Source organism: Rattus norvegicus, chromosome 19 (genome assembly GCF_036323735.1).
Source record: "Rattus norvegicus strain BN/NHsdMcwi chromosome 19, GRCr8, whole genome shotgun sequence".
Taxonomy (NCBI): Eukaryota; Metazoa; Chordata; class Mammalia; order Rodentia; family Muridae; genus Rattus; species Rattus norvegicus.
The window spans coordinates 51,951,273-51,964,789 of NC_086037.1; the positions used below are offsets into that span (position 1 = coordinate 51,951,273).

Here is a 13,517-nt window from a genome sequence, read left to right on the forward strand (position 1 = left end):
GGATTAAGAATTTGGGAAGGGGGCATAGGAGGGTAATCCAGTGGCAGAGGACTTACTTATCATGTACAAGGCTTTAACACTAAACAGGGCCGAGAAGGATGCTGCCTTCCCTTCACCCTGGTGCATTAATCCTCAGAACTTCTGGTAAAAATACAAAATCTGTTTAATTAGGAAATAAGATGCCTACTTGGTCACACCGTGTTCTCTAACCTACAGCCTTTATCAGATAAGCATCTTCTACTCTTTCTCAACAGACTCAGGGTCTGCTAGGCTCTTAAAGCTGTGTTTACAACAAGCTGGCCCCAAACTCGAGACAATCCTCATGCCTCCTTGTCTCAAGCGCCAGGCTTGCAGGTGACTGCCACCATTCCCAGCCTTGAAGCCTGCCATTTATTAAATGCCTTCTGCAAGGGGACGGGGAGCACGACTGCGCTCCAAGGACTTACAGACTCACCCTCTCTTCCTTCCCTGAAAGTCCCCAGCACTAGCAACAAGGAGCACTTTTGCTTTGGGAGGACTACAGCAGGCTCTGAGGGAAGTCATGAAGGAGGCAAGAAGGTCACATTTACTCACAGCAGCAGGTGAGAGAGAGAGCTGGGTTATTTCATGAGGAGGGGACTAAAAAAACAAAGGAGAGAGCAGTGTGGAGGGTGTGGCATCCCTGGTAATTTTCCACAGCTTTGCGCTGACTGGATCAGAGACACAGTTGTCCCCCACCTCTCCTGTCCCCTCTTGGGCTTTTACACCCACCACTGGGAGAAGAAACTGTTCCACTTGTGCAGAGGCGTGCAGGAGGCTGGGCACACAAACCAACCTAAAGTTATTTAGTGGGAAAAGTTTGGAAAGACATGAAAATACACAGAAAAGTATAAAGACGAAAGTTAAGACCAAGTAGAAGCTCTCAGCTCTGGGATAGCTACTGTTAACTTTCTTTACTTTCTTAAAATATTTGTTTTTATGTGGAGGAGTGTTTTGCCTGTATGTATGTATGTATGTGTGTATGTGTGTATGTGTGTGTATGTATGCATGTGTGTATGTATGTATGTGTGTATGTGTGTGTATGTATGCATGTGTGTATGTGTGTATGTGGGTATGTGTGTATGTATGTATGTATGTATGTATGTGTGTGTGTATGTGTATGTATGTATATCATAGGCTTGCTTGCGGACACTGGAGGCCAGAAGTGGGTATAGGATTCTTTAGGACTTCAGACAGTTCCACATGGTTATGAGCTGCAATGTGGGTGCTGGGAACAGAACTCAAGTGTTGTGCAAGAACAGCAAATGCTTTTATCCCCTGAGCCATCTCTGCAGCCCCGATTTTATTTTATCTTTTTGAGACAGGGTGTCATATAACCTCAGATTCAGTATGCAGCAGCAGAGTATGTCTGTGAATTCCCGACCCTTCTGTCTCTCCTGCCCTAGTGTAGGATTACAAGTGCTGTAGCACCATGGCCAATCAACATTTTGATCGATCTCTACTTTTTTTTTTTTTTTTGGTTCTTTTTTCCGGAGCTGGGGACCGAACCCAGGGCCTTGCGCTTCCTAGGTAAGCGCTCTACCACTGAGCTAAATCCCCAGCCCCGATCTCTACTTTTTTTGTTCTCTATATTTTCAATGTTTTTTGATTATTCCTACAGAGGCAAGTAGTTCAAATAATAGGAAACTGTATACAAACAGCACATTCCAAAATCTCTTCTTCTTTAAAACAGGATCTCATTATGTAGCCCAGGCTAGCCTCAAACTTCCTTCAGTCTCCCAAATGCTGGGATTATAGGCCAAAATGTACCCACAGTCTGCCATTTCTCTAAGTATTATCATGTATGTGTTCTATGAAAAATAATTTTTTACAACTTTCCTTTGTCTTCACGCTTTAAACGTAGTCAAATTTATCTGAGAAGAAAGGACTAGCTTCTGACACAATTGTTTGAGATGAAAGAACTGAGGTTTCGCTGGGCGTGGGATGCATGTTTGTAATTCCAGCACTCAGGAAGCAGATGTGAGTTTGGGGTCTTGGAGCCAGCCTTGACTACATAGCAGGCAGGACAGCCAAGGCTGGAGATCGGGGACAGGCCCTTCTTCAAACAACAACAACAAAACAACTGAGGTTCCCAGAGGTTGCCCTTAGCCATACTTGACCCCTGTTTGTGTGGCCAGACCCTGGGAATAGAACCCCTTGGGAATAGGAACAATTTAAAAAAAAAAAAAAAACAAAACTTAGCAGACAGCTGTGCTAAGAAAAGGTAGAGAGAGAAGTGACAAAAACCAGGACACTAGGACATCTCTCTACCCATCACATCCAACCTTCCCAAGGCCTCTCTGGCTTCAAGAATCTGATCATGGGGAGTCATGAGTGAACAAAGAATTGAAAGAAAATTCCTTATCAGTGGGAGAGTTACTTGATTCAGTGTGTTTCCTAATGTGAGTTGGGACAATAGGGGGAAAGAAAGAGAAGAAATAAAAGGTCATTTTCTTTGGCTGCCTTTAATGAATCACCCCCTATGTCATTACCCATCCCTAGTCAGGAAAAGCTTGAGTTTTTTCATGCCAAGAAAAACAGCAGGCAGGAAGAAACAAATTATGACCTTGTTTGTGTTTTGTGTCTTAACTATTTGATTTATAGGCCTTGATCCAGTGATTATGGATGAAAGAAAATATTTCGGTGCCCCAACCGTAACCTGAACTTAACCAGGGGTGGGTCTCATGTCCATGGCTAAAAAGTTATGAAGTTGAAATGCTTTGAGAATAAAGGATTAAAGTTTGGGGCTGTCTGTAGGCATTTTTAAGCTACTCATAAGGTCAAATTCTTTTCTCACACTCCAACTTTGCAAAACTCTCTTTAGACATTTGCTGCCTTCCAGAAGCTGTTCATAGACCCAGTGAGTAGTTAAGTACTACTGTGCATCGGATGATATGGACCATGGTATAGATCCAGGCCCTTGGGTAGCTAAGGCTTATCAAGACCTGGAATATACAGCAAGACCTTGTTGCTAAAACAAACGCACACACGCAAACTGTACAGGCAAATCCCCTACCACGGAACGATGTCCTGAGCTGTCTGGAAACATTTCTAAGTCATTAAAAAAAAAAAAAACCAAAACATTGTGATTGTATGTTGTTCACTACACTTTTCAGACAAAAATGTCATAAAACGAGCATTCTTGTATTCTCTTGCATTTGCATTAAGAAGCTTCGGAAAGAAACACACCAAACTAGTATGCATTAATATTCACTTACAAATTTTTTAAATGTGAGATTAGCATAATTAGAAAACATTAGTATTCTGTGTGTCAGGCTGTGCAAACTCGCTTAAATGCACCGTCACTGAGAACATCGTTTTGGTGATTGGGAATGCAACAAATGCTTATGTCTTTGGCTTAGGGGTCCCATTTCTTTTTGTACATTGTGTAATGATGGAAGATCGAGGTTACTAACTTCAGTATTGTTTGTGCTTGCAAAAGACTGGAAGCAACCTAAATTACCACCAGTAGGATACAAGTTAGGGTATATTTACAACAACTCTGGATACTCGATTGTGCAACGCTGTGCTTCTGTGCCAGTGATCCAGGCATTCTCTCTGTAGCAGCAGGAGGACACGCAGGTGTGCATGTTGGGCTAGGAGTTAACTACCTCATGCATGTAGACATATATGCCCTACCATGGAGTTATACCCCCGGTTCTATCTAACCACTTGTAAGATAAGTAAAAATCAAAAAAACAAAACAAAACTAAAAGCACCATACAGACTGCGATGTTCACTATCTTTCCTAACTAAAGGGTATAAAATGAGCATTCTTGTACTCACTTTCATTTGTATTAAGAAGCTTGGGAAAGAAAGACAGAGCCGATATATGTCAGTGTGGACTGGGTGAGTGGAAAGGGAAACTGGGTAAAATGGTGACAAAGAGACTTCACTGCATGGCTTTCAATTTTATTTCCTTTTTCTTTTTTTCTTTCTTTTTCCATTTCTTTTTCTTTTTTTCTTTTTTTTGGAACTAACTTAATCGTAAGTCCTAAGACCAACATTCTGTTATAAACAGATAGAACCGATGCCTCATTCTTTATGTACAATAATAAAGCTTTCTTATAATTTATTTTTTGTGCAGTGGTGGTTTTCCTCCATGTGTGTCGGTGTGAGGGTCTCAGGTCCCCTGGAACAGCAGTTGCAGACAGCTGTGAGCTGCCATGTGGGTGCTAGGAATTGAACCTGAGTCCTTTGGAAGCACATTCAGTGTTCTTAACCACTAAGCCATCTCTCCATCCCTCCAAATAAGGTTTCCTTCAATATTGGTTTGCACTTAGCGTTTATAAAGATCTTCATTTTTTCCTTCTAGTAAACAAGACATTTCAAGCCTGTGATTAAATTTCTCCAAATGCTGGTTATATGCTTACTTCTCTATTAAATAACACCTTCGCTTGCTAGAGACTGTCTTAGTAGGAAAAATAAGATTAAAATGTTTAAAAATCCTTTTACAAATATTTATTCATACTTGGGACAATCCTGTAAAACTACATAATAATCATGGACTGTACTTTACTGGACAAAAAGTTAAATCTACTTAAAATTTGTCCATTCTAAAACATTTATCTATGATCTCTAGTCCTTTAGACCAATAGTTAAATAAACATCTATCACTAATAAATTTTATGTAGCCTCTAAAAAGTAAAGACAATCAGATGATTTCATTATTTAAAAAAAAAAACCTCCAGCCTCAAAGGAAAAATTGTACTTTCATATTTCCTTTCTTTGTTTTGTTTTGAGACAGGGTCTCACTATGTTACCCTAACTGGGCTGGAACTTGCTGTGTAGACCAGGCTGGTCTTGAACTCAGAGTTGTGTACTGCCACTAGAGGCCCATTTTTATATTTCTCCTCCCCTCCCCTCCCCTCCCCTCCCCTCCCCTCCCCTCCCCTCCCCTCCCCTCCCCTCCCCTCCCCTCCCCTCCCCTCCCCTCCCCTCTCCTCTCCTCCCCTCCCCTCTCCTCTCCTCCCCTCCCCTCTCCTCTTTTTCCCCCTCTACCTCTCCCCCTTCTTTTTTGAGACAGAGTTTTTCTGTGTATCTCTCTGACTGTCCCGGAACTCTATCTGTAGATCAGGCTGCCTGAGGTCTGCCTGCCTCTGCCTCCCAAGTGTTAGGACTAAAAGTGTGCCCCCCACCCCACCTGCTCTTAGCACCTTGAAAACTTCTGATGTATTTGATCATTTTGATACCGAATACAATGTTTCTATGCTATCACTGGTAAAATTCTAAAGCGACCCTGTTGTTGGAACTTCAGCAGTAAGTTCAGAGAGCAAAAATGTTGCAGGTTCTTTTTCTTTTTTTGGTTCTTTTTTTTCCGGAGCTGGGGACTGAACCCAGGGCCTTGCGCTTCCTAGGCAAGCGCTCTACCACTGAGCTAAATCCCCAACCCCAATGTTGCAGGTTCAAACCCAGACTTATCTTGGACTAGTTTAGTCTTTTAGATAACCAACCAATTACCTTGCTGTTTGTGTGATTTAATATTCTTATGATTGAAACTCAATGGATCGACTTTAAGGAAACCTGTAACACCGGATGAAGGCCTGCCTGGTTGCTCTCCGAGGTCTTCCGTTTGACTTTCTCAACCATAAAATCCTCAGACTCCGTAGGTCCCTGGGCCTCTGCCTCTTGCTCATCGGCTCTTCTATTTACACTGGAGGCTTAGAGATGCTGAGTCACAGCCCCTACAGCTGTGTCTCTGCCCTCAAGGTCTCTATTGCAGGCTTCTGCCAACAGCCCTGGGCTTTGTTCTACTGATGGGGCTCTCTCTGGGTCTCCTCTCTCCCTCCCCTCCTCCTCCCTCCCCTCCTCCCTTCCTCCCTCCCTCTCTCTTTTCCCTAAGTTATTTATTTATTTTACATCCGGATCAAAGCTTCCCCTCCCTCCTCTCCTCCCAGTTCCTCTTTCTCACCTTTCCCTCCCAGCCTCCTTCCCCTTCTCCTCAGAAAAAGTGAGGCCTCCCATGGATATCAACTGACCTTGGCATATCAAGTTGAAGAAAGACTGGGCACATCTTCTATTGAGGCAAGACAAAGCAGCCCAGTTAGGGGAAAGGGATTCAAAGGCAGGCAATGTAGTCAGAGCAGCCCCTGCTCCCACTTTAGGAGCCCCAGCTTCACAACTGTTACACGTGTGTTTCTACATATGCCTAGGTCAGTCCCACGCATGCTCTCGGTTAGCAGTTCAGTCTCCATGGGCCCAGGTTAGTTGATTCTGTAGGTTTTCCTGTGGTGTCCTTGACCCCTCTGGCCTTCAATCCTTCCTTCTCTTCTTCCAGAGGATTCCCCCAAGTTCCACTTAATGTTTGGCTGCGGGTCTCTGCATCAGTTTCCATCAATTGCTGTGTGAAGTCTCTCCGATGAAGGTTATGCTAGGCTCCTCTCTGTAAGTATAGCAGAGTATCTTTAGCAGTGCCAGGGATGGGCTCCCTCTCATTGCACAGGCCTCAAGCTGGGCCAGTCATCACTCGGCCCTTCCCTCACTCTACCCTCTTCCCAGGGTTCTGTCCTTTGTGGCTCCTAGTTTGGAACTCTGCTCCTTTCCTGTCCTCCCTTCGCCCCCTCTCCCCCAATAAGGCTCTTAGTTTTCTGAGAACCCTGTTCCTTGCCCTGTAATTCCAGAACTGGGTTCCTTCAGACTTGGAACTGAATCCCTTGTCTTGATCCACTGATTTCCTAAGATGCTAGGATCTCAGCTATGATTTCGGGCGCAAAGACATGACTGCACTTTCTCTCTTTCTTCAGACCCATTTGACTTACTGAACATTTCCTTCCCGGTGGTTGATGTTCCTGGTTACATGATTTTCTTCATCTTTCCTGTGACCTGTTTTTCTCTGGCTGAGATAGAATGTTCTTCTCCCCACATTGACATTCCTTTCTCTCTGCACTTTTTTGTCTGCTTTTGCTGAACGTTCAGGGCCCAGTCTGAAGTCATTAGGATCAACAGTAAGTCGACAAGTAGGTTGGTAAATTTATCTGTTCAATGTTACTATATCTCATAATAGTAAAATAAAATAAGGTACAAGGAAAAGTAAGGGCAAAAGAGCATGTTAGAAAGCTATATAAGAACGAAAGCATCTTTAGCGGGGGATGGAGAGCTGGCTAAGTGACTGAATGAGCTCACTGTTCTTACTCAGGACCCGAGGTTGGGTCCCAGTGCCTACGCTGGGTGGCTCACAGCCACCTGTAACTCTAGTTGGAGGGGATCTGACACCCTCATCTGGTATCCAGTGACACCCACACACATGTTCGCATCCCCACACATCCATGTTGAAAAAAATAAAATCCCTAAAAGAGATATTTTTAATAAGGAAGGAGTTCTGTGTAAGACTTTGTTCAAAGTTAAGATGGCTGGGTATTTCCCGAATAGAAAAAAAAATAAAGGTAAGGAGGCTTAAACAAGGTACAAAAGTCTTAAGTTACATGAGATATGACCACAGGTGATATATGTATAATAAAAGTTATTAAAAATATCTAAGATCATAGTTCAATCAAACTTAAATCAATAGAATTCTCTTGTTATTGATCTCTTCTTGGTAGCATTTACAAGTACCATCTTAAAACCTAAGAATTTGTCTAATCCAGATTTATTAAAATGCGTTTGGGTTTTGCACAAGCTTTTAGATATCTAGTTATCATATTTGAAAGCTTATACCTATATGGATAGAAAGGCTAAAAGGGACACTAACTCTTGTTCTTACATCCCAGGGGACTAAAAGACATGTCTTGAGAGATGCTGAAGCTCTGGTAAGTCTCCTCTCTTCCTGTGCAGAGAGGCCTCAGGACTCCTCCAAACTGATTCTGACCACTGTACATTCTGCTAAGAGGGGAGTTAACACAAAAGGCTATGCCCTCAGTCCTTCCAAGGAGAGCCCCAGTCAGTAAGGCCTTGACTCATCCTCAACTGAAGACACAGTTAGTTAAAAAAACAAGGCTTATGGGGGTTTGGAGAGAGCTCAGTGGCTAAGAACACTTGTTGCTTTTGCAAAGGACCTGGGTTCAGTTCCCAGCACCCACAAGGTGGCTCACAACTGCCCGTAACTCTGAGGATCTGAGAACCTCACAGGTTCAGGCAAAATACCAATATTCATAAAATTAAAATAAAGAAATGATTGAAAAATAATATAAATAATATAAAACAGCAACAAAACTGTACTTAAGAGAGATGAAGGATCCAGGCCTTCAGGTTCTCCCCACTAAATCAACCGTGATTCTGTGCTACCCATGAGCCAGGTGGAGACTCGAAGCCTCCCCAGCGGTACTTAGACGAGAAGACTCTCATGCTTTTCCTAACTATAAACAAAATATTGTTTGCATAATCCTGACATTTCTGCTAATGTCTCTTTTGATTTACAAGGTCTACAAAATGAGACCAAGACCACATCAAACACCCTCGGCCTCTTGATGACAGCTTTGGGACTGAATCCCTGCATCTTGCAGTACAGGGTGGATTATATCCTTTAGACTTGATAGTGACCTGATTAATCTTTGGACCCTGTGTTTTCGACTTCTCCATTACAATCTCAGCAGAGACTATTAATCTTTGGACTTCTGTGTGCTCAGCTGATTCTTAATTTGATTTACTCTTGTTGGCAGTCAGTCCACATGGAGCTGATCCAGTGGCAATCTAACTCTGCCCATCTGGGGCCCCTAGGTTGTCCTTCAATGCCCAGAGTCAGTGACAGTGGAGACCCTGAATCTTTAGGTGTCCCTGTTTCAGCAAGGAGTTTCCAGATTGCCTTAAGGTCCATCTCCTGAGTCATTTTAGGGTCTTTAGGGGACATGTTAGATAGGAAGACAGATATTGGTGGGCATGGATGGAGGTTTCTCTGACGTTCGGACCTTTTTACTCACAGCCTGGAGCTACTCTGCCTTCTGGCTGCTCAGTGACCTTCATTACTGAATCTTCGAGCTTCCTAATTAAAAAGTATGGTTTCCCACTCTGTCTTTTTAACTTTTTTTTTTTTTTTTTCCGGAGCTGGGGACTGAACCCAGGGCCTTGAGCTTGCTAGGCAAGCGCTCTACCACTGAGCTAAATCCCCAACCCCTCTTTTTAACTTTTGTGTCTTCGAGAACAAACTCCTTTATCTAGAACATCATTAGAAGTCATGTTGACACCATCCTTTCCCAGAATTTCTGATAGGAGAGACAGTCGTCCCTTCCACTCCCATGTCCGTTAGGAAAGAGCTACAGGAATGCCAACTACTCCCTTCCCCACCTCTCTGTGGGAACAAACCCCAGGACTGTTAGCCAAGGCATTTTGTAATGCGTCTCTATTTGGGTTAAATGGAGATAATTTACATTTTTCAGACTAACTTGTTTCTCTAGATTCTTGCTGTTCATGCCTTATTAACCCTCAGTAATGGCCGGCCAGGAAAGATGTTTATCAATCACCTAATGCTCTTTAACTGGTCACCCCTAACAATGTTCAACTGCTCCACCCTCACCCTGGGGAAATTTTCTAGCTCTTTGCCATCCCCCTTTTTAAGAAATTGTAAGATGTGACTGCCACTCTGCAGTCTGGATGCTGTGAGCCCTGGCCACGCTGATGTCCACCTGTCTTTCCATGGCATTAGTAACTGTTCTAATAAGCTCTAAAAGGACAGTCTGCCCCAGAGCCTCCTTTGAATATGAAACCCCAAACCTTTTACTGGGGATCAAATCAAGAGCTTTGTACAGGCTTGGCAAGCGCGCTCTCCTGCTGAGCTACACTCCCGGCCTGCTTTTGATCAATTTCTTTTTTAAGATTTATTTTTATTATTTTTAACTATGTGTGTGGTGGAGTATATGCACACGAACGCAAGTGCCCACAGAGGTCAAAGCTGTCAGATGCCTCTGGTTACAGGCTGTCGTGAGCCGCTTGATGTGGATGCTAGGAATTGAACTCAGGTCTTCAGGAAGAGCAATATAGAGCAGTATATGGTTTTAACCACCGACCCACCTCTTCAGCCTGCTTTTGGTCACTTTTAAATTGGTCTGTTTTAGATTTAAGTTTATTGGCCAAGTAAGGTGGTTGATGGTTACAGTAAAAGTGCTCGCCATCAAGTCTGATGGCCCGAGTTAGATTCGCAGGATCCACATGGCGGAAGCGGAGGACCAGCTCCTGCTTGTGATTGATTACGTTTATTTGCTTACTTGGCGTGTGTGTTAATGATGAGTGTGAGTACAGGCACACGGCTGCACTAGATGGGGCAGGCAGTTGATCCTCTTTCTACCACAGCTCTGGGGATCAAACTCAGGACCTCAGGTTTGTGCAGCCAGCACTTTACCTGCTGATCCAGCTCCCCTTCCTGGCTATTGACCTATTGACTTGTGAGAATCTTTAGAGTCTGTATACAAACAAGTACCTTACCTTAGATATATGACTTCCCAACATTTCCTCTCCATCCCCTCCTTCTCTTTTCTTTCTATCCCTTCCTTTCCTTCCCTTCCCTTCTTTTCTCTCTCTCTCTCTCTTTTTTTTTTTTTTTTTTTTTTGAGCTGAGGACCGAACCCAGGACCCCAGGGCCTTGCACTTGCTAGGCAAGCACTCTACCACTGAGCTAAATCCCCAACCCCTTCTTTTCTTTTCTTTTCTTTTCTTTTCTTTTCTTTTCTTTTCTTTCCTTTCCTTTCCTTTCCTTTCCTTTTCTTTTCTTTTCTTCTGTTTTTGTTTTTCTCTGTGTATCCTTGGCTGTCCTGGAACTCACTCTGTAGACCAGTCTGTTCTAGAACTCACAGAGATCCTCTTTCCTCTGCTTCCCGGGTGCTGGGATTAAAGGTGTGTACCACCATGGCCAGGATATTTCCTCTCTTTTTTATGAGCTGTTTTAGTTTTGAGAGTATTCTTTGAAGAACTTCTTTTCTTTTCCTTTTTTAAAATAATTTTGACAATGTTGGGTCTATGAGATGGTTTAGCAGATTTAAGTTCTGATCCCGAGACCCCATGGTGTAAGGCGAGAAACAGTATACATTCACTCTCACACAAAAATAATAATAAACAAAGAAAATGTAACATTGACAAAGCTCAAGTTGTTTATTTTTTGTCTTGACCCTTGTGCTTTTCTGTATCTGTTGCTCTTGGTTTTAATTGTTGCAGTTGTTGGGAGAGAGGGGGGTTGGGTGAGGGAGTTGCAAGAAAGGTGCCATCACCTCTCTGTTTGCACGTGGAAGGTTAATGTCAGGTGTCCTCTGTTTTTCTCAACCTTATTTATTGAGACAGGATCTCTCAGTGACCCTGGGGTTTGCTGTCTAGATGAGAATGGTTGACCAATGAGAATCTGTCTGTCTCTACTGCTCAGTGCTGGGATTATAGGTGTCTTCTCATAGGGTCTTTCCTTTTACATGAGTTCCAAGCTCAGGTCCTCAGGCCCTCAAAGCAGCACTCTACCCACAAAGCTACCTCCCCAAACCTGTTTTCCTGTTTCCAAACTTTGAGTTAACACAACTGTGTTTACATTTTCTTGTATTATATTTATTTAAGTCTTTGGTTATGTTTGGATTTTAGCTTAATCGCTTTCTCTGAAAAAACTCATAGCAAAGCATTTAATTAGTTTGTCCAGACACCGTAGAAGGCCTCCTTTCCTCATCACTGTTTCGATGACTGATTTGAAGAGACGTTTCCACCCCATTATCTATTCTAGCCTAGTTTTTTTCAGTGCTAGGAGTGGGACCCAAGGTTTCACAACTGCTAGTTGAGAGCTCTCTTGTTAAGCTATATACTCAGCTCTTTTTTTGTGTTTTCTTTTTTTCTTTTTTTTCTTTTTTTCGGAGCTGGGGACCGAACCCAGGGCCTTGCGCTTGCTAGGCAAGCACTCTACCATTGAGCTAAATCCCCAACCCCGTGTTTTATTTTTTTAAGTTGGGGACTGGAGACTTGGATCTCAGAACCCACATGATAGAAGGAGAGAAACAGCACCCACCTGTTGTCACATGACTTCCACACTTGTGTGCCCATGTGTGTGCATATAAATGTACATACATACACAGAGAGATAAATGTTTAAGAATTCACAAAGAACTGTGAGACGGGGTGTCATCGCTCGAGTGTAAGTTGTCCCCCACAGGTTCATGTATTGGAACACTTGGTACCGACTAGTGGTGCGATTTAGGGAAGTTGTGAAATCCTGGAGAAGTGGAGCATAAATAAAGAAGTAGGCTACCAGATTATGAAACAAGGCATTCCAGGAAACTGGGAATTCTCCCAGGAATTCCATGCCCTGAGAAGAAAAAGGCTGAAGCCTTCCACTGACAACAGGAACAACTCGTGTGCTGGCTACTTAGGTGTCCATTTGGTACAAGCTATGGTTGGTCATCTGGGAGGAGGGAACCTCAATTGAGAAATCACCTCAGCCTGTAGAACATTTTCTTAATTATCGATTGATGGGGGAGGGCCTGTTCTACTGTGGATGGTATCATTCCCGAGCTAATAGTCCTGGATTCTGTAGAAAAACAGTCAGAACAAGTCAGGAGGAGCAAGCCAGTAAGCAGCACCCCTCCATGGCCTCTGCATTTGCTCCTGCATCCAGGTTTTGGCCCTGTTTGAATTCCTGTCCCGACTTCCTTCAGTGATGGACTGTGGTGTGGCTGTGTAAGCCAAAGAAACCCTTTGCTCCCCAACTTGTTTTGACAAGAAATCCTAGTAACTAGGACAAAGTGTTTCCTAGAGAGAGATTTCACAGCACCAATAATTTGCCACACCACCTTGCAAGATGCGACTAAAGCTCTGTGATGGGTGGGAGCACTCGTTGACATGGACTGAATAGACAGACGCGACTCTGGACTCTGGACCCCTACATAAAACTCAGCCTCATGTTAGGACCCAGTAGACAGACTAGTGAGTGTGTTTCACCAGATTTCCTCCTTCCCAATGTGGGCACGCTGAATGCATCTTCTCCCTTTCGGCTTTCCACTTTTTATTTGGTTCTTTCAATTGGCTTGTTGAGATGAGTGACTGAGGACAGCTTGCCAGGGTATTTGCACACAGGGCTTTGCATGTGCTCTGTTGTGGGGCCGTCCCTCCAGCCTGTGTTTGCTTTCTGAGATGTGAACAGACTTAGTGCCTGTTACAAATAAGTTGAGAAACCCTGGAAGGAGGAAGAGTGAAAGTTCTAAAAGCAGGCAGCTGAGCCCAAGAGAGAAAATATTCTTATCGATGTCTAGTTGGCATTCCTTATCAATGCCTACTTGATATAGCTTCCCCTAGAGGCAAAGGTTGGGGAGAAACCAGCCTGATCTCGGAGTAGGAATTATGCCACAGGATGTCCTCAACCAAACCTACCTTTAGGCTAGAATAGGCCTCTCTTGGCCCTGGGAAGGGAAAGAGAGAATGATGGACTTCAGTTGCTTTAAAGGAGAGATTTCAAGAATGCACAGCGACGTGATAGGTCATCGGCCTGCTGCCTCAAGTTAGAACCAGATCGCAGAGCTTGAGAAAATCTTAGTCCGCCCCCACTTTCTCTGGGACATTGAGTAACATCTGTGCTGTGGTTTTAGAGTCCCTAACTTACGGCAATACCTGGCT

General features: G+C 43.5%; 1 long non-coding RNA gene across 1 annotated transcript; it reads left to right on the forward strand.

Moving 5' to 3' along the window:
• The first annotated feature begins 6,028 nt into the window (after positions 1-6,028).
• Positions 6,029-11,416, forward strand: LOC134483512 (uncharacterized). The gene is made up of 3 exons (XR_010060341.1): positions 6,029-6,402; positions 7,725-7,763; positions 8,374-11,416. It is a non-coding gene; the product is annotated as an uncharacterized LOC134483512 (long non-coding RNA).
• The last annotated feature ends 2,101 nt before the right edge of the window (positions 11,417-13,517 follow it).